This window comes from Rhinoderma darwinii, chromosome 1, assembly GCF_050947455.1.
Source record: "Rhinoderma darwinii isolate aRhiDar2 chromosome 1, aRhiDar2.hap1, whole genome shotgun sequence".
NCBI lineage: Eukaryota > Metazoa > Chordata > Amphibia > Anura > Rhinodermatidae > Rhinoderma > Rhinoderma darwinii.
The window spans coordinates 21,668,638-21,689,687 of record NC_134687.1 but is presented as its reverse complement, the minus strand read 5'-3'; the positions used below and the strand labels follow the sequence as shown (position 1 = coordinate 21,689,687).

The window sequence follows — 21,050 nt, the reverse complement described above, 5'->3', positions numbered from 1 at the left end:
GACAGGTAAGATGCAGCATTGTATTATTTATCAGCTATAATGTCAGTGTTATTAATTATACATGTTACTGGATACATGAAATATCTACGCTCTAGAATTCTCAGATAAGACCAGATTCACACTGGACATTCCTGCAGCAATTTATAACCAGCATCTCACCACAACTATATGATTGTGGAAGGAATTTTTTTCTGATAATTGTCGGAGTTGTTTTTTTCTTTAGACAAACAGTTCAAGTTCCAGTAAAATGTTTCTATGAACAGAAGTAAAAGCTGAACATGAGGATTTTACATTCAGATTTCAATGTTACATATTTTCCCCATTAAAGTTACAACTTACTATTTCCTGAAAATTGCAGTAGTCAGTAATGTGTGAATAGAAATGTGAATTCTCAAGTATTTTCTAGAACAGACATGTCAGGAGAGACGTCAGATCCTCTATAATTTTATATGTATGTTCTGTCTTTTGTATAAAATCTCTTATTTACCTTTTAAAGGGAATTTCCATGACTTTATTATTGATGGTCTGTACTTAGGATAGTCCATCAATATCAGATCGGTGGAGATCTGACTCTCGCCATGCCCATGATCAGCTGTGTAAAGGGGCCGCACCACCCTGGTCAGCCCCATGTCCTCTTCATTGTTTACCAGGAAAGCTCCATGCATTTGGTAGTGGCTGTGCTCAGTATTGCAGCTCAGCTCAGAGAGCTGCAGTACCAGGCACAGCCACTACAAAATATACGGTGCTATGCCTGGTAAGCAATAAAGGGGCCCCTCATTCAGCTGATTAGTTGGGGTGCTGGGAGTCGGACCCTCATTGATCTGATATTGATGCCATTTGTCAAGGCTTGGCCATAAGTATCAAAGTCCTGGAAAGTCCCTTCAATGTTCATGTTCCAAATTTGCCAGATTACAGACTATGTTCACTATAGAATACGATGAGGTCACAACCACCACATCCTCCACCAAATAACTCTGTCATGGAGAATGATGCTGAGATATTTATTATAGACATTAATATATGAAGACTAATATAAAGCTCTATAGTAAGAAAAATTATATTATCTATCTATCTATCTATCTATCTATCCGTCCGTCCGTCCGTCCGTCCGTCTATCTATCTATCTATCTATCTATCTATCTATCTATCTATCTATCTATCTATCTATCTATCTATCTATCTATCCCATATCTATCTATCTATCTATCCCATATCTATCTATCTATCTATCTATCTATCTATCTATCTATCTATCTATCTATCTATCCCATATCTATCTATCTATCTATCTATCTATCTATCTATCTATCTATCCCATATCTATCTATCTATCTATCTATCTATCTATCCCATATCTATCTATCTATCTATCTATCCCATATCTATCTATCTATCTATCTATCCCATATCTATCTATCTATCTATCCCATATCTATCTATCTATCTATCTATCTATCTATCTATCTCATATCTATCTATCTCATATCTATCTATCTATCTATCTATCTATCTATCTGTCTCTCTCTCTCCCTCTCTCTCTCTCTCTCTCTCTCTCTCTATCTATCTTATATACTCTTTGGCATATTTAAGGATCCGGGTATTCTAGAACTTATCTAAAACATAAAATATTTGAGTATAAAACTGAAATTTCTCTTAAGCTTTATTCATGAACTCAGTGAGAGAATATGTGATGCTGAAAGTAACGACTCCCCGACAACAGTTCCCACTTTTGCATACGGCTGATTCCGTTCCTTCATGTGATTTGGGTAGATAGGTAACTTCTAATACTTGGAGCCAGTCATAGTTATCAGAGTATAAATGGGAAACCAAGTATCTGACCTGTGTGGAGTAAGGAAGGATGCTACAGTCCTCCTATAGTCCATTCATGACCTGCCTAAGTAGAGTCGTGTGTTAACGAACCTTCCATTACCCCATCCTATCCCCCCACCCCCACCTTTAGGAAAGACACGTGACACCGAGGTTGGATGTGAAATGGCCACAGCAGCCGTTTATTAATTTTACAGTTTTATAAAAACAATTTAAATCCGAAACCTTCGGATAACTAGTTAGGAATCCACCAGAGAATTCCTCCTAATAATTCACATGACCCAACATGGGTCAGAAACGTAAATAACAATTTAACGTTAACATTAACCCGAGCAGAGGAAGTACTTGAAGCCCTTTCAGATATTCCTTTTTTAAGAACACACCGAGTTAGCCATCTGCAAACCACTAATTACCTCCAGCCGTAAACCAGCTCGGAAGCACCGTTCACCTCTGCAGATGGCTCCAACCACTAGAAGTCCACTTCAAGGGGATAACACCCGATGAAGCCCTCAAGTGATATACCGACCACTAGAAGTCCACTTCAAAGGGATAACACCCGATGAAGCCTTCAAGTGATATACCTTCTACCAGAAGACCACTACAAAGGGATAACACCCGATGAAGTCTTCAACCATGTACCTTTTTTGGGGGACGCATACCCCCGATGCGACCCCCCCACCATTTTGTACTGACTGGCCTCAAGGACTCCCCCCGCCAGCTGCCATGACACCAGAACCTACTCAGGAAAAAAGGAAAAACATGTTAGATAAGTAATGTAGTTCAGACTATGGAAGATGTTTGTGAATTGCAGGCAGATTTAAACAAACTAAGTGTTTGGGCGTCCACTTGGCAAATGAAGTTTAATGTAGATAAATGTAAAGTTATGCATCTGGGTACCAACAACCTGCATGCATCATATTTCCTAGGGGGCGCTACACTGGCGGATTCACTTGTTGAGAAGGATCTGGGTGTTCTTGTAAATCATAAACTCAATAACAGCATGCAGTGTCAATCAGCTGCTTCAAAGGCCAGCAAGATATTGTCGTGTATTAAAAGAGGCATGGACTCGCGGGACAGGGATGTAATAATGCCACTTTACAAAGCATTAGTGAGGCCCCATCTAGATTATGCAGTTCAGTTCTGGGCTCCAGTTCATAGAAAGGATGCCCTGGAGTTGGAAAAAATACAAAGAAGAGCAACGAAGCTAATAAGGGGCATGGAGAATTTAAGTTATGAGGAAAGATTGAAAGAATTAAACCTATTTAGCCTTGAAAAAAGACGACTAAGGGGGGACATGATTAACTTATATAAATATATTAATGGCACATACAAAAAATATGGTGATATCCTGTTCCTTGTAAAACCCCCTCAAAAAACAAGGGGGCACTCCCTCCGTCTGGAGAAAAAAAGGTTCAAGCTGCAGAGGCGACAAGGCTTCTTTACAGTGAGAACTGTGAATCTATGGAATAGTCACCGCAGGAGCCGTCACAGCAGGGACAGTAGATGGCTGCAAAAAAGGGTTAGATAATTTCCTAGAACAAAAAAATATTAGCTCCTATGTGTAGAAATTTTTCCTTCCCTTTTCCCTTCCCTTGGTTGGACTTGATGGACATGTGTCTTTTTTCAGCCGTACTAACTATGTAACTATATAAGCACACAAATAAAACACAACACTCCTATATGGACGTACGCAAAGACCCACCACGTAACAAACCAAGGGCGGGAGGGTGGGAGCTTGTCCTTACTGTGCTACTCCCTCCGCTGCTTCCGGCTCAATGCCGAAAACAGCGGGAAGAGCAGCAACGGCCCCCTGACTCCTCCCTGACCCCCTCCAACCCCCTCCAACTCTCCCTCACAAGTTAACCCTTTCCCTACCAGGGAGGTCATGGAGGCTTCCCTTCAGCCCTGCAGGCTCCGTCCAGCCCCTTCTGGTGGTTCTGTGACTGCGGTACAAGGTAGAGAACTTCTTTAACATGTAAATTATGTTTCCACTTTGGTGTAACTTCTGGTAACATGACAACTACTCTTGTATCTACCCTGTGATTAGAGGTTTTATATTATTTCTTGGATTTTGTCTGAACAGATCCCTGGATTTGGACCAGAACTGCTGCTGCCGGGGAAGCCTCCTGAATACAGCGCTCAGGCTTGATCTAGCTTTATTTTAATTTACCTTTCATGTCTACAGATGTGTCTTTCCTTAAGGCTCTGTTCACATCTGCGTTGGAGTCCCGTTCTAACGTTCTGTCAGACACAAACTGACACCGACGGAAACCGGAGGTTTTTGCTTCCATCGCCATTTATTTCAATGGTGGCGGAGCCGATGCCCGTGGTTTCCATTTGTGTCCGTTGTGCACCGGACCCGTCACTTTGACTACGCTATTGCTTCCGGCAAAACAACGGGTCCAGTGCACGAAAGAGGCAAACGGAAACCTCAGGAACCGGCTCCGTCACCATTGAAATCAATCGTGATGGAAGCAGAAACCTCTGGTTTCCGTCAGTGTCAGTTTGTGTCTGCTCAGGGTCCCGTTTTGACGGAAATCTCCGATGGAAAGTTAGAACGGGACCCCAACGCAGATGTGAACAGAGCCTAACTTAACCCTAAGGCTGGATTCACACGAGCATGTTCGGTCCGTAAAGGACGGAACGTATTTCGGCGCAAGTCCCGGACCGAACACAGTGCAGGGAGCCGGGCTCCTAGCATCATAGTTATGTACGACACTAGGAGTCCCTGCCTCTCCGTGGAACTACTGTCCCGTACTGAAAACATGATTACAGTACGAGACAGTTGTCCCGCAGCGAGGCAGGGACTCCTAGCGTCGTACATAACTATGATACTAGGAGCCCGGCTCCCTGCAGTGTGTTCGGTCCAGGACTTGCGGCCGAAATACGTTCCGTCCTTTATGGACCGAACATGCTCGTGTGAATCCAGCCTAAATCTGACATATCCTGAGATGTATGACGCGAGATGTTACACAAAGTATACCCCCGACATATGCCGTCCATCAGCCTCCGTCACACATATATTCCCGTGTTAATAGAATTCTATACATTTAACATACTGTACACGTTTCTTACTGGATGGCGGTGACGGACGCCTCTGATATATGTCATGTGTTGGTCATCTATAGACTCCATTGTTAAATAGTGTATATGTGTAATGTATAAGTTTATAAGTGTAACTTCTGGTAGTAGAGAAAATGGGAGGAGTCCTCCAGCTCACCTGTGCAGGTAATTTGCCTTGCCTGTAGCGCTCGGGTCCTCGTGTCGGCACACGTATTGGATAGACAAGAAAAACAGAGGAAAAGGATCCAGCGCTGAGACCATATGAGTCTATTAAACATGGAAACTTCTTCCAAGTTTTATTGAACAAACGAAGTTAAAAATAGGATAGTCCGTGTATCTTTGGTATCCGTGGTTCATTGGGATGAATAAGCAGGTGCCTACGCGTTTCAGACGCGGTCTGCGTCCTTAATCATGGCTTTCCGTGAGAACTCTGTCAAATGTCAATGGATTTTATATCCGGTCAAGCAGGTGAATTTGATTGCGGTCCACACAGATTACTTTGCTGGAACGCTTCGCCATTATTTAGTTCTGACGGCTGATCTGATAGATATGAAGTCCAGGAAACGGGAGCGGCTAATTCAGGTATAGTATTTCTTGTCTTCATTTTGTTTGGAATTTACAAGTACTTTAGATTGTGCCGCAGCCTTTAATTGTTGGTTCATGAAGGTGACATGAATATGGCCAGAGTTCAATTGACTAATAAACGGATTGGGTTAAAATATACACCAGGATCCCCCACCATATAGCACTGTTAGCACTAAAACATCATTTGTCCATACATAGCACCTATGCTGAGAAGTTACAGGCATTTATCCTGGAGGCAGTGATGTTTCTAATGTCACACAATTTTTTTCTATTTGACAGCAATTTTTATTTACAAATGAAAGGCGTCTCCATGGGAGCCAAATTTCCCCCTCCCTAGCTAACTTAGTGATGGCGTGGTGGGAAGAAACATCAATTTTTTCAATAAACAATCCTTTTGCAGGTAATATCAACTGGTACGGAAGGTACATAGACGACCTCCTATTTATTTGGGAAGGGGACACCTCAGACATCCCACACTTCATAACTTTCCTAAATTCAAAAACATCAAATCTTGGATTCACCCACACATGGAACAAAGACAACATCACATTTTTGGATCTCGAGTTGATGGGAAAAGCAGGAACTCGAATCTGCACTAAAACCTTCCGAAAACCTCTGAGTGGAAATACCATACTACATGCATCAAGCAACCACCCCAAGTACACAATCCAATCCACCCCAATCGGAGAAATGAGCCGAGCAAAACGTAATTGCAGTTCAGACGTCTATTACGAAGTGGAACAAAAACAAATTCATACAAGATTACACAGTAGAGGATATCCCAATTGGTCCTTGAAAAAGGCGCAAATGTAATTCATAAACAATCTAGAGACATCCTACTGTTTAAAGAAAACCTACACACAGCATCGGATTCAAACAAACCAACTCTGGTCCTGCAACAAAACAATCAGTTCAACGGTATAAAAAAGATCACGTTTACCCAAGCTGATGGAAGATGACAGTTTGGAAGACATCCTCAAAGACGGGTGTAGAATTGTAGCCCGGAAAGCACCGTCTCTAGGTAGCTTCCTTTCACCATCCTTCTTCAATTCTAAAATAACTAAAACCACCTGGCTGGAACAGAAAGGCTTTTACAAATGTGGGAACAACCCATGTAAAGTCTGCCTCTTTGCACTTCCAAAAAAACTGTTCCACGATACAAATAATACAAACGTCTTCACCATTAATAATTACACCAACTGCAATACAGAATCAGTAATCTACATTATTGAATGCACCCAGTGTAACCTCAAATACATAGGATGCACCAACCGTAAATTTAAAACAAGAATGCTAGAACATCTAGGATACATACGTAATCCGAATATTGTCAACATCTCAAATGTCGCTAAACATTTTATCCATCAACACAACAGATTGACCAACTATTTCAAATGCTATGTCATTGAAAAAATTCATACTCCAAAAAGAGGGGGAGATATTATACATAAGACACGTACAAGAGAGGCATATTGGATTTTTAGGTTACAAAAGAGGAAGGAATTGATGTTCCATTATTGATTTTTGGAATTTTTGACTATAATACACAAGAAAGTGATAACAGTTAATTCAAACTAATCATTCTAGCATCGCTGTCTAGATAATGCAAGGAACTAAAATAACGAATTCAAGCTTACCAACGGGAATAAACACATAACTGCATTATCTTTCCCCCCAAAACATTACTAACACAAATAACTAAAAATACATTAATAAATTAATTTTATAATTCGAGCATCATAAATATATAATACACATACGCAATGTATGCCGATAAAATTATTATTACAACAAATGAGTTTATCATTAAATTCCTATTATACAAGTTCAATACCATTAGTACATAAACCAATACATTACAATGTCCTAAAATGAGAGATCGCTATTATATGCACGAACGTGCACAAGAAAAACACATCAGACTTCCAGACAATAAATATGGGTGCATAATGATCCCTAAAAGGAATAAGGAGCCAACGTTTTTCCTGTATCGATCAAAATATATAACAAGTTGAGAATAATTGAATGCAAACAATATCATCCAAGTCCTATCTTCCAAATCAATGCCAATAGCTAAATGAACCAATTCAAGGCAATTAACGGGAATCAACAAAACATAAATATTTAAGTAAATAGCAATATGATTGGCCGCCAGAACACATGATAGAATTAGAAAAACGTAATGATATAACGCCAAACAAACGTGTTTGTCATTAAATTCTCATCATTCAAGTAGAAAACGACAAGTTGTGTTAATATCAAAATCCATAGAAATATTACCAGGAAGAAACACCCCATCAAAGCAAAATAAAAAACAATAAAATATACAATAGGGGTATAACATCATCAAAATGACATGAACCATAATACGTGTTCAGGACATTCCCCAGTTAAGAAGTAAACAAATAAACCAACTAATAATACCAAAAATAATTAAAAAACAATATATACAAAACACATCCTACTAACATCTTAAACATTTTTGATATCTCCAGCAACAACGCAACACGTTTTTATCTAACACTTTTCTCACATATATGTATTTGAACCCAATCCGTCTATTAGTCAATTGAACTCTGGCCATATTCATGTCACCTTCATGAACCAACAATTAAAGGCTGCGGCACAATCTAAAGTACTTGTAAATTCAAAACAAAATGAAGACAAGAAATACTATACCTGAATTAGCCGCTCCCGATTCCTGGACTTCATATCTATCAGATCAGCCGTCAGAACTAAATAATGGCGAAGCGTTCCAGCAAAGTAATCTGTGTGGACCGCAATCAAATTCACCTGCTTGACCGGATATAAAATCCATTGCCCTTTGACAGAGTTCTCACGGAAAGCCATGATTAAGGACGCAGAGCGCGTCTGAAACGCGTAGGCACCTGCTTATTCATCCCAATGAACCACGGATACCAAAGATACACGGACTATCCTATTTTTAACTTCGTTTGTCCAATAAAACTTGGAAGAAGTTTCCATTTTTTATAGACTCATATGGTCTCAGCGCTGGATCCTTTTCCTCTGTTTTTCTTGTGTAACTTCTGGTAACATGACAACTATTCTTGTATCTATTCTGTATCAGAGGTTTTGTATTTTTTTCTTAGATCTTGTCTAAACAGATCCCTTGATTAGTCCCATATCTGTTGCTGGCGGGACAGTGTCCTGAATACAGCGCTCAGGTATTGATCTCTCTTTCCTGTAATTTACCTTTCCTGCATATTAGTCACACATGTCCCAAATTATCAGGTCAGAAAACAGACGTCACTGTTGTGTATGACTGAAGCCATTCCTCCATGTCACATAGGCAGATAGATCCCTGACACGTGGCGGCCGTCATAGTTATCATCAACACTCTTATTCTACTGACACCAAGAAGTTCACCAGTCACATAATCTTACTCCTGGATATAGAGCCGGACATAGAAGACAGGGGTCCTCATAGCGAAGATCAAACCGGGCCCTCCATTATGGGGCCACAATGTAGCTACTGAGGACAGACGGGTGTGATGTTTGTTTACCTCTCCATTCCCTTCCCATGACCTTTGGGACAATTCTCCACCGCTTTTCTGCTGCCAATGTAGTTCCTCTGGAGAGCGGAGTCCTGCGCAGGTTGTCACCACCCAGCCGCAAAGAGGAGAGGACCAACTCCATTACCTGCTATATAGTGACCCCAAATCCACTGCTGCCTAAATCTATATCTGACAAATTGTATTTTCCATGAAGTGTAATCTTATATTATAATATTTAATTACAATTAAGCTCCAATCCCAGGGAGGATGTATTATCTCTTCTATGTATATAATACTGGTCATATGTTCTGGACTTGTCTGTTCCTATTATAAGTAAATCATTGTATTTCCCATAAAATTATAATATTGGAGCATCTCTTCTTAGCACTCTGCATATTGCCATTCCTCTATAATTCCTCCTGGAAATGTTTACATATGGGGCATACAATATCTCTTGTCTATAGGACGTGTCCCTAAACATTATGAATCTGTCAGCACTCATTGTATAGTATCAGACCATGGCCATTGAGAAAAGGGAATAGCATCACCCAGCTGTCAATTTCTTCTTACATTTCCAGGAGTAATAAAAAAGTAACAGCCCAATGAAGATCTCTGTGATGGTCTCAGGTCCAGGTGTAGGAGGGCGGCTCAAAAAATAAGGAGAGCGCCCAACTACTGCCCAGCATATAAAGTAGGAGAGTCCAAGGTAAGTGCCGAATATTTCTTTACCTCTACACACGTTATATCACATATTTACTGGCTGTTTATAGCAATAATGGAGATTCTCTCCAAGAGCCCAATTTCAGTTTTCTCACATTGTCCCTCAGAAAACAAGGTTGTTCTTCCTAATATTCCTCACTTCAATGCTGGGGGTGGTAGATGGAAGAATAGAAAAAAATGTCCCTCACAAAATGTAGTGACCGCTTATTACTGACAAGCTACAAACCTGTAATATATTAGGATCAGAGACCAAGAGCCTGGAAACCCGGTGTGGTGAACTATGGCATCCAGACTAAGCTGCCACCTAAACTTATATATTGTCAGATAACCCGGTGCATGCCCAGAATATTCATTACATGTGTCAGGATTCCTCCAGGTGATGGCGGCATTGGGGATTTGTTCAGGTTGTGACCCCCTTATGCCAGTCATGGACACCAGGGCCTGTGTGTGACTACAACCTCTTCACCCCTATAGTTATGTTCCCTGGGTCTATGTTACATTACAAAATGTGTTCAATGTCTGACTCGCCCTGTGATAGGAAATGACACGTGTGACAGTAAATATATTATTATACATTATAGATATGGGGTTATTTTATGTATATGCAGTAAAGCCATTATGTATATTACAGACATATAAGACATGTGAATATGCGGCCCCAGTGACAGCCGACATGCTAGAAGATCCACCGTATATATGTAAGTATTATAGAAAATAACAACCTATAGAAATCCTATAATGTGATGTCACCCAGAATGTTCCTATAGAGACACATGACAAGCGAGGCTGCGGGAACAAATTCCCCAATGTCAATAGGCTGAACATATATTTGTTGATATGATGGCCCATACTAAGCTCACCTCACAATATCTGCACAATTTACATTTTCATTCCAGAATACCTTGTGATCGGCTGCCTGCTGCCAGGGGGACTCTCTGAAGTCATATTTCATCTATATGAGGTATGTCCATCATTAGTTACTATATATAGGCAGTGGCGTAACTACCGCGGTAGCAGCAGTAGCGGCTGCTACGGGGCCCGGGGCTTGAGGGGGCCCGGTGGCGCCGCTAGCAGCCGTTATGGCTACTACAGCGGTAGCGTCGCTACTGTGGGGCCCGCGACGCCGAGCCTTACACAGGCCATCTCATGCCTGTAGGTGTCGCTAGCACCGGAGGGGGCCCCAGTGCTAGCGGCAGCCAAATACATGAATGGCCGGGCATGTTCCGTGCCTGACCATCCAGTGCCTTACAATGACACTGATTGGCTAGCGGCGCGATGACATCATCGCGCCGCTTCCATGCTTGGAAGGTGCTGATTGGCGGGGCAAGTCATTCTGCCCCGCCAATCAGCGTCATTGGAGGACGCTCGTTCAACTCCTGCAGACATGCTCAGAAGAGAGCATGTCTGCATCGCCAGTGAACAGCGTGGGAACCGGAGAATGTGAGTATGTCAAGTTTTTGTTTTTTTTCCCCTCATAAAAATGTGAATGGCATTATCTATGGGGGGGGGGTCATCTTTATGTGGGCTATTATATATAGGGGGTCTATATGTGGGGCAGTAGCTACAGGGGGGGTCTATATGTGGGGGTGTGGGCCATTATATACAGGGGGCTCTATATGTGGGCCATTATATACAGGCAGGGCCGCCATCAGGGGGGTATTAGGGGTAGTGGTGTGAGGGGCCCGGCCAAACCTAATTGAAAGGGGGGCCCGGCAACTGCCGCGACATTCTTTTGGTAGGAAAAAACGGGCCCCTGCAATGGGGCCCGTTTTTTTCACTAAAAGAATGTCGTGAGCTGCTGCTGCTGCTGCGGGCCCCCTCCCCTCGTCATGGGGGGCCGTCAAACCGTCCGCCCGCGCGCGCGCACCCGATCGCTCGCCCAAGGAAACTCCCGAGCGCGCGCCCAAGGAAACTCCCGAGCGCGCACCCACGAACGCCCGCACTGGAGACCGCCCGCGGACACACATGGACAAAACTTACCTGGAGCCTGGCTGGAGGTGAAGGACTGGACGTCTAACCCGAAGACCTCGCCTGGAAGACATCGCCGGAAGAGGACTAGAGTGGGAGCAGCTCTTCTGACACAGTGAGTAAATTATCTCAAAGTGCTGTTTATGTATGGCCCTGTTCACACAGTATTTTGCAGGCAAAAAAAAATCTGCCTCAAAATTCCTTAAAGAATTTTGAGGCAGATTTTGACCTGCCCACACTATCTTGCCGCGTTTTTTTGCTGCGTTTTTTGCCCGCGGCGATTGAGGACAGCAGGCAAAAAACGCAGCGAAAAATGCATTTTCTGCCTCCCATTGATTTCGATGGGAGGTCAGAGGCGGAACCGCGGCAAGAAAGGACGTGCTGCTTTTTCTTTTTTCCGCGACTGGCTCCCATTCATTTCAGATTAAATCAATGGGAGGCGGTTTTGGAAGTTTTTTGGTGCTGATTCTGACGCAGTGTCCGAGTCAATATCAAGGCCCAAAAACTCTGTGAACTGGGCCTTATTGTTAGGGCTTATTCAGACGAACGTGTAATACATCCGTGCAACGAGCGTGATTTTCACGCGCCTCGCACGGACCTATGTTAGTCTATGGGGCCGTGCAGACTGTCAGTGATTTTCACGCGCCTCGCACGGACCTATGTTACTTTATGGGGCCGTTCAGACTGTCAGTGATTTTCATGCAGCATGTGTCCGTGTGTCCGCTGCGTAAAACTCACGACATGTCCGATATTTGTGCATTGTTCGCGCATCACGCACCCATTGAAGTCAATGGGTGCGTGAAAATCCCGCCCAGCACTTCCACAGCAGTATAAACTATGAATGAAAACAGAAAAGCACCACGTGCTACAAACATACAAACAGAGTGTCATAATGATGGCGGCTGCGCGAAAATCACGCAACCGCGCATCATACGCTGCTGACACACAGAGCTGTTATGGACCTTTTGCATGCGCAAAACGCCACGTTTTTTGCGCATGCAAAAAGCACACGCTTGTGTGAATCCGGCCTTAGGGTAGGAACACACTAGGCATGAACGCTGCGGATTTTATGCAACACATTTTATTGTGGACAATCCGCAGCGTATTACAGTCGCAGCAGAGTGGATGAGATATGAACAAATCTCATTCACACGCTGCAAAAATAATGGACCTGCAGTGTGGCTTTTGGCTTTTTAAGCCGCAGCGATTCAATGTATTCTGTGGAATCGCTGCTCCTCTGTTGCGGAAATGCTGCGGTTCTGCCGCAAAAATCACACATGAGAAAAAAAAAAGGTACTTTTTTAAATTGATAAAGTTTAGACTTGCCCCGGCCGTAGTCCTGGTGACGCGATCCTCTATTCTTAGCGCAGCCCCGCCTCCTGTCATGACGTTTCATCCCATGTGACCGCTGCAGCAGTCACATGGTCTACAGCGTCATCCCAGGAGGCGTGGCTACGTTCAGAAGAGAGAGATGCGTCACCTAAACTACGGCCGGGGCAAGTCTAAACTTTTTTTCCCTGCAGGATTCCCGCAGCGGACATGCCTCACGAAACCTGCGCCACTATTTGGTGCGGTTTTGCTGGCAGAATTCCCTGCGGCTACCGGGGCGGATAAGCTGTGTCGTTTTACTCAGCATATCCGCCTAGTGTGTCCCTTATGATGTCGCTCCTGGAACTGCTGCCGCTCTCTAAATAGGCAGTTGGTCCAGTAGAATTTGGAATTATTTTCTTTTGTGAACCAGCTTAAAAAAATACAAAACTTTTGTGTTAGGGCCTGTTCACATCACCGTTCGCTTCCGTTCCGGGGTTCCGTCTGAGGTTTCCGTCGGGTGAACCCCGCAACGGAAAGTGAAAGTGACAGCACAGCTTCCGTTTCAGTCACCATTAATCTCAATGGTGACGGAAATATCGCTAATGGTTTCCGTTCGTCACCATTCCGGCTGGTTTTCGGACGGAATCAATAGCGCAGTCGACTGCGCTAATGGTGATGGAAACGGAAGCTGTGCTATCACTTTCACTTTCCGTTGCGGGGTTCACCCGACAGAAACCTCAGACGGAACCCCGGAGCGGAAGCGAACGGTGATGTGAACAGGCCCTAACACAAAAGTTTTGTATTTTTTTAAGCTGGTTCACAAAAAAAAATAATTCCAAATTCTACTGGACCAACTGCCTATTTAGAGAGCGGCAGCAGCTCCAGGAGCGACATCATAAGGGACACACTAGGCGGATATGCTGAGTAAAACTACACAGCTTATCCGCCCCGGTAGCCGCAGGGAATTCTGCCAGCAAAACCGCACCAAATAGTGGCGCAGGTTTGGTGAGGCTTGTCCGCTGTGGGAATCCTGCAGGGAAAAAAAAGTTTAGACTTACCCCGGCCGTAGTTTAAGTGACGCATCTCTCTCTTCTGAACGTAGCCCCGCCTCCTGGGATGACGCTGTAGACCATGTGACCGCTGCAGCAGTCACATGGGATGAAACGTCATGACAGGAGGCGGGGCTGCGCTAAGAATAGAGGATCGCGTCACCAGGACTACGGCCGGGGCAAGTCTAAACTTTATCAATTTAAAAAAGTACCTTTTTTTTTTCTCATGTGTGATTTTTGCGGCAGAACCGCAGCATTTCCGCAACAGAGGAGCAGCGATTCCACAGAATACATTGAATCGCTGCGGCTTAAAAAGCCAAAAGCCACACTGCAGGTCCATTATTTTTGCAGCGTGTGAATGAGATTTGTTCATATCTCACCCACTCGGCTGCGACTGTAATACGCTGCGGATTTTCCACAATAAAATGTGTTGCATAAAATCCGCAGCGTTCATGCCTAGTGTGTTCCTACCCTAAGGCCGGATTCACACAAGCGTGTGCTTTTTGCACGCGCAAAAAACGTGGCGTTTTGCGCATGCAAAAGGTCCATAACAGCTCTGTGTGTCAGCAGCGTATGATGCGCGGCTGCGTGATTTTTGCGCAGCCGCCATCATTATGACACTCTGTTTGTATGTTTGTAGCACGTGGTGCTTTTCTGTTTTCATTCATAGTTTATACGGCTGCGGAAGTGCTGGGCGGGATTTTCACGCACCCATTGACTTCAATGGGTGCGTGATGCGCGAACAATGCCCAAATATCGGACATGTCGTGAGTTTTACGCAGCGGACACACGGACTCACGCTGCATGAAAATCACTGACAGTCTGCACGACCCCATAGAGTAACAGGTCCGTGCGAGGCCCGTGAAAATCACGCGCGTTGCACGGACGTATTACACGATCGTCTGAATAAGCCCTCAAAATAAGGCCCAGTTCACAGAGTTTTTGGCCCTTGATATTGACTCGGACACTGCGTCAGAATCAGCACCAAACAACTTCCAAAACCGCCTCCCATTGATTTAATCTGAAATCAATGGGAGCCAGTCGCGGAAAAAAGAAAAAGCAGCACGTCCTTTGTTGCGGCGGTTCTGCCTCTGACCTCCCATCGAAATCAATGGGAGGCAGAAAATGCATTTTTCGCTGCGTTTTCTGTCTGCTGTCCTCAATCGCCACAGGCAAAAAACGCGGCAAGATAGTGTGGGCAGGTCAAAATCTGCCTCAAAATTCGGTGCGCGGTTCCAGGCGGTCGCCGGAGCGCATGCGCGGGAGTTTGCGGGTGCGCGCGATCGGTCGCACGGGCGGCGGTGTTTGACGGCCCCCATGCTACCCAGGGCCGCCATCAGGGGGGGTATTATGGGTACTGATGTGAGAGGCCTGGCCAAACCTAATTGAAAGGGGGGCCCGCAGCTCATGACATTCTTTTGGTGAAATAAACGGGCCCCATTGCAGGGGCCTGTTTTTTTTCTACCAAAGGCAAGTCGCGGCAGTTTGCCGGGCCCCCCTTTCAATTAGGTTTGGCCGGGCCTCTCACATCAGTACCCCTAATACCCCCCCTGATGGCGGCCCTGGGTACCATGATATAGTGCTGGACGGAGTACCATTAACAGGCGGTGCCACGGTAGGGGGGCCCAGAAAATTTAGCTGTAGGGGGCCCTGAAATTCCTGATGGCGGCCTTGTATACAGGGGGGTCTATATGTGGGGGTGTGGGCCACTATATACAGGGGGCTCTATATGTGGGCCATTATATACAGGGGGCTCTATATGTGGGCCACTATATACAGGGGGTCCATATGTGGGCCACTATATACAGGGGGGTCTATATGTGGGCCACTATATACAGGGGGGTCTATATGTGGGACACTATATACAGGGGTGGGTTACCTGTGGGGCACTAGCAACAGGGTGGCTATATGTAGTGCACAGTCTACAGGGGTGGGCTATATGTGGGACACTATATACAGGGGGAGCTATATGTGAGACACTATATACAGAGGTGGGCTATACGTGGAGCACTAACTATAGGGGAAGCTATATGTAGGGCAGCACGGTGGCTCAGTGGTTAGCACTATTTATTGCCTTGCAGCTCTGGAGTCCATATGTGGGCACTATCTACAGGGGCTTCTATGTAGCTCACTATCTACAGGGGACATGTTGTGTATTTGTGACAGTTATATTTAGATGTGTTGAGAATTTTAACTTCGTTTTATAGGTGCAGAAATGTTTTAAAAGTGAGAAGCTGAAGACATCTAAACGGAAAACTGCAGAAATGGGTCATGGCCGGGAGAAATCCATCATAGATGTCTGAACCGGAGGGAGAAGAAAAGAACTAGAATCTGAGACGTCACCGGTGAGTCACTTAATGTAAATGTTTATTCTGCCTCTAATCAGTATTGTAGTCACTGTATGATCTGCAGCGAGATGATGGTGATAGGATTTTTTTTGTGAAACCGCATCTCCCAGCATATCCTTACCATTGTTCCGGCCATGCTGGGAGCTGTAGTTTTACGCCGTACAAACTTATACGCAGTGGCGTAACTACCGCTATAGCAGCCGTAGCGACTTCTACAGGGCCTGCAGCATGAGGGGGCCCGTGCCACCCGCCGGCACGGCCCCCTCCCATGGCCGCAGGCTCCGCTAGCAGCCGCTATGGCTGCTACAGCGCGACGCCACTGAAGGGGTTGTTCCTACATAAGACATGTATCCCCTATCCACAGGATAGGGGATACATGTGTGATCGCTGGCAGCGATGAGGAGAACGGGGGACCGAAAGTCCCCCCTAAGTTCTCCATGACAAACCTCGGACTTCCGGGGTCTGTGTCGGCAGCTCCGTAGAAATGAATGGAGCGCCGGTCGCGCTTGTGCTCATGCGTGACCAGCGCTCCTTTCATTTTTATTGAACTGCGCAGACGCCGGAAGTCCGAGGTTAGTCATGGAGAACTTCGGGGGACTTTCGGTCCCCCGTTCTCCTTATCGCTGCCAGTGATCACACATGTATCCCCTATCCTGTGGATAGGGGATGCATGTCTTTTGTAGGACAAACTATAGGACGTTTTTTTTTGGGGGGGGGCTATATAGCGTTATCTACAGGGGGGGCTGTATGGCGTTATCTACAGGGGGGCTGTATGGCGTTATCTACAGGGGGGCTGTATGGCGTTATCTACAAAGGGAGTCTGTATGGCGTTATCTACAGGGGGGCTGTATGGCGTTATCTGCAGGGGCTGTGTATGGTGCTATCTATAGGGGGGCGCTGTGTGGTGGAATCTATAGGGAGGCACTATCTACAAGGGGGGGGGGTTGTGTGATACCCAGCAGAGGGGGGGCCCCAGTCAAAAGTTTGCTATGGGGCCCAGTCTTTCCTAGTTACGCCCCTGTATATAGGGATAGGGATCGTGTAGGTAATGGGTTTCTATGTGTAATATGAAGACGGCCACATGACTGGCGGTGCCTTGTAGTCTAGGGGGGACAGGTAAGGGCACAATAGGGGGTGGTAGATGGAAGAATAGAAAAAAATAGCTTGGCCCCAATGTAACTGCACAGATCTCACATATGGTATGTCCTCCCCTGATTTATGTGAGAAAGTCATATGGGAGAAGCCCCCTGACCGGCTAAATACTTAGGCCAAATGGGCAAACATCTTGTAATAGCCACTGATTCCACGTCATGTAACTGCTGAGGGGTTGTATTATATAATATTGTATATTGTAATGTCGTGGTGAAGGAAAGGTACAGGGATCAGGAGTCATCTCTACTACTTGGTGTCTCAGCGCTGGGCACTTGTGCCATGTATCCCAGACATGTGCCCCAAACTTTACTAGCAGTCAGGGGAGACACTGCTTACCTTACTGTTATCATTACTACAAGTAATAAAAGCGGGGGGCCGGGAGCGGACCTGTCCATGCCGCCTGTCACTCTGACATCCACAGCGTTTATCTGCAGCATTGTAGGGGGAGGGGTGGCAGGACTCCTAATAAAGTGTCTGTGTGAATATTTGTATGAACCCCCTCAGAAACCCCATAATAGTTACTGTTGTGATGTAATAAGAATATAGTTCATTATAATAACTCACTGATAAGAGACACATTGTAGAAGCATAAAAATGAGATAATATGTAATACACCTAAAGCTATAAAATACAATGTTGGGGACTGGTCTCTGTTCTACATGAAAATGTTTCCATCGTTTGGGATTTCTCCTAATACTTTGTCTTTCTTACTCCTAGTATTAATTCCTCATAAGAGCTGATGAGAACCACACGTCCCAGGAGGGCAGATCACAGAATAAGCAGAGCCCTCCACCTCACCATCACACAACGTCCTACATTCAGCCGGACGTATTCAGTAGGAGAGTCCAAGGTCGGTGTATTTTATTTCCTGCATCTCTACACGATCGCACAGGGCGCATTACTGGTCAATACTGAAGGGGGCGCCACCACCATAGATGTCCTGAGCCCCCACAGCTGGCACTCCCGAGCCAGCACTTGGTGCCCAAACCTGTGGAAAGACAGAAAGATAGATTTCATAGCCTAATGACTAGGTGATGTTATTGGGCGCTGTATGATTATATTAATGGGCCACTACATAGTACATCATAAGGGGGGAGGGCGTCCATAGAAGGTACAGCACAGGGCACCAATCAACCTGAGGCCGGCCCTGGATGTGACATAATAGCTGCAGCAGTGACAGCCGTCCACACTGACATGACCGCTGTGGCCTAGTAACCAAAGACATCAGAACCACCAGCGCAGGAGCCGCAGGGAATATGGAGGATGAGTAGTGACTGTCTGTTATTTATAGACATATGCGGCTTATACTCAAGTTTTAAAACTGTCAGAAAAAATCTTTAATGAATAATTTCTCTGGTATCTGAAACCAGAAACGTAATTTCCCATTTTCTACCCTCTCTACTCCAGTCCAAAAGACTAAACAAGAAATAAATTAGATGTATTTTATTAAGGATAAGATTATATAGGAGAATAACTATAAGCTCCAGGGCCCTCACACAACATCTATACCAGCGCCATCCAATTGTCATGTGCCGTCATACTGCTGGCGTTATTTCTGTGGCAGAGGGGGTATTGGACTCGCCCTGTGATAGGAAATGACACGTGTGACAGTAAATATATTATTATACATTATAGATATGGGGTTATTTTATGTATATGCAGTAAACCCATTATGTATATTACAGACATATAAGACATGTGAATATGCGGCCCCAGTGACAGCCGACATGCTAGAAGATCCACCGTATATATGTGAGTATTATAGAAAATAACAACCTATAGAAGTCCTATAATGTGATGTCACCCAGAATGTTCCTATAGAGACACATGACAAGCGAGGCTGCGGGAACAAATTCCCCAATGTTGTCAATAGGCTGAACATATATTTGTTGATATGATGGCCCATACTAAGCTCACCTCATAATATCTGCACAATTTACATTTTCTGTTCCAGATATTGTTGTGATCGGCTGCCTGCTGCCAGGGGGACTCTCTGAAGTCATATTTCATCTATATGAGGTATATCCATCATTAGTTACTATATACAGTACCCACCAGTAGCTCTCTACACTGAAAGAGTGACGAGCGGGCAAAATGTTAAGAAAGGGGTAGTAGAGGGGAACATTGTATACTTGGTAGGAATAGGCATAGTGAAAGTTAGGGGTTTCTTTGCCTAAAATTCTGGCCACATGGCCCGGTTTGGGCCTGAACGTAGGTGTAAGGTAATTGGGTGAGGAGATTGGGGGTAGTGAAGGGGGATTTTAGGCAGGGCTGCCCTGCCAAGAACATTTGGAACACGTCAAGACCTGGTAAAATTATCTACAAGGGCTTCAGGGAGGTAGCGTGGGAACTACGGTGGCGGCAGTTGCTGCAGTTCCTTGCAGAGGGCACATTAATGCGTTCGATCTCACGGCGCCACAGACTGGAAGTTCGATAGGCCTAATTTAGGACTACTATTTTTGTGTGAAACTTGAGGCGGCCGTACCAATATGATGCAGTAGACAAGGACTTGAGTGAGTTGCATTACCCAATATGGTCTGCAGGCATAGGTGACAATGGATACTGGCAAAATGTTTTTATATTTACAGGACTCAAGCGGAAAGCAGTGGAAGGGTCCAGGATATCGCCACCTATAGAGCTCCCACAAGTCATGCAGCACAAGGACTTGGGGTGTAATGGACTGTTTAGATGTGGTGGCTGAAAGTAAGTGTCCTTGCATCGTGGAAGCAAGGCAGCTATCCTCAATGGTGTCAGCATAGAATTTTTTTTTAGGGAATATCACATGATGATGGGCCAAGTGCCAGGGCCCTTGCACAGCGTTCCTGGGTGGGTGAGGGCAGCATGATCCCAGGAGGGACTCATAATCCGAACATGGGGCCAAAATGTTTACTACACAAGGAGGGCACTGGCACGATGTTTGTAATTACAGGAGCAACTTGTCTGGACGTAAAGAGCAGCAGAGAAGGCAAGTCACTATGGGGACCACCGGAAGGACAAGATGTCAATATGACTAAAAGTGAAGCAATGTAGGAAGAAGATAACAGCAACTGTTGAGTCTGATTCTGATCTGTCAGATGATTATGAGTGGTCTGATGTTGAGGTTAGAAGGGGTGATGGGCAAGCTGTTGAAGGTGCTGTAAAAAATGTTCAAACATGATGAGGGAAAAAGGTAAAGACAAGGAGGCACAATACTAAAAGCCAATCCTTTAGTGGAAAGAAGGGTGAAAGTTTGGGGCCAGGACACTTCTACATGTTTGCTGACCTCTATCTACTCACACTTGTGCCAGGAAGTGTTGGGGAAAGGAAAGGTTTGTCTACTTTTTGAGATGTCTAGGGAGATCATTGCAGCAAAAGAGGATGGGTATCTCTCAAGGGGAAGAGGGGCAAAGGAGGTTATTAGGGATTGGTTGAAGGGATTTTTTGGGTATTGCAGTGTTAGGGTATGTTCAAACGCACTTTTTACGGACATAATTCAGGCGTTTTATGCCTGGAATTACGGCCGAAAATACTGCT

At 44.8% G+C, this 21,050-nt stretch overlaps 1 long non-coding RNA gene across 1 annotated transcript; it reads left to right on the top strand.

The window, feature by feature from the left end:
- The first annotated feature begins 8,476 nt into the window (after positions 1 to 8,476).
- LOC142718878 (uncharacterized) lies at positions 8,477 to 20,236 on the top strand. The gene is made up of 9 exons (XR_012872584.1): positions 8,477 to 8,660; positions 9,568 to 9,695; positions 10,341 to 10,407; positions 10,606 to 10,670; positions 16,245 to 16,382; positions 18,255 to 18,387; positions 19,223 to 19,289; positions 19,492 to 19,556; positions 20,126 to 20,236. It is a non-coding gene; the product is annotated as an uncharacterized LOC142718878 (long non-coding RNA).
- The last annotated feature ends 814 nt before the right edge of the window (positions 20,237 to 21,050 follow it).